Raw genomic sequence first — 397 nt, 5'->3', positions numbered from 1 at the left:
AAATAAAATTTTGGGCGTTTCCCCTTTTTCAGACAGGGTTGGGAATGGGAAGGTTTGCTGGCCCTTGGGGTTTGCCCCGTGCCGTCTCCTTTCTCCTCCGTCTGACAAAAGCATTTTTTATGCGGGGCCTACTCCAGGCGGGTACTGCTTCCCCCTTCGAATAAAAGGCATGGGGGGACACCTGCCCCGCTCAAGGGGAACTTACTACTGGGGGGACAGAGCTATGGATTTGTTTACAGTACATTTCAGATCCTGCAAAAATGCATTTTTTTTAGTGCTCGTTGATAAATATCCCAAGATTTTCTCGCCGAATGTAGGTCTCACACAACAATTGCAGCATATCGCAGTTAATTGGAAACCCGTTTAAAATCGTTTTTATTCAGGCCCATCCAATAAG

The sequence above is a fragment of the Penaeus monodon genome, chromosome 24, assembly GCF_015228065.2.
Source record: "Penaeus monodon isolate SGIC_2016 chromosome 24, NSTDA_Pmon_1, whole genome shotgun sequence".
Taxonomy (NCBI): Eukaryota; Metazoa; Arthropoda; class Malacostraca; order Decapoda; family Penaeidae; genus Penaeus; species Penaeus monodon.
The sequence above is the reverse complement of the archived record's forward strand: the minus strand, read 5'-3'. Positions refer to the sequence as shown.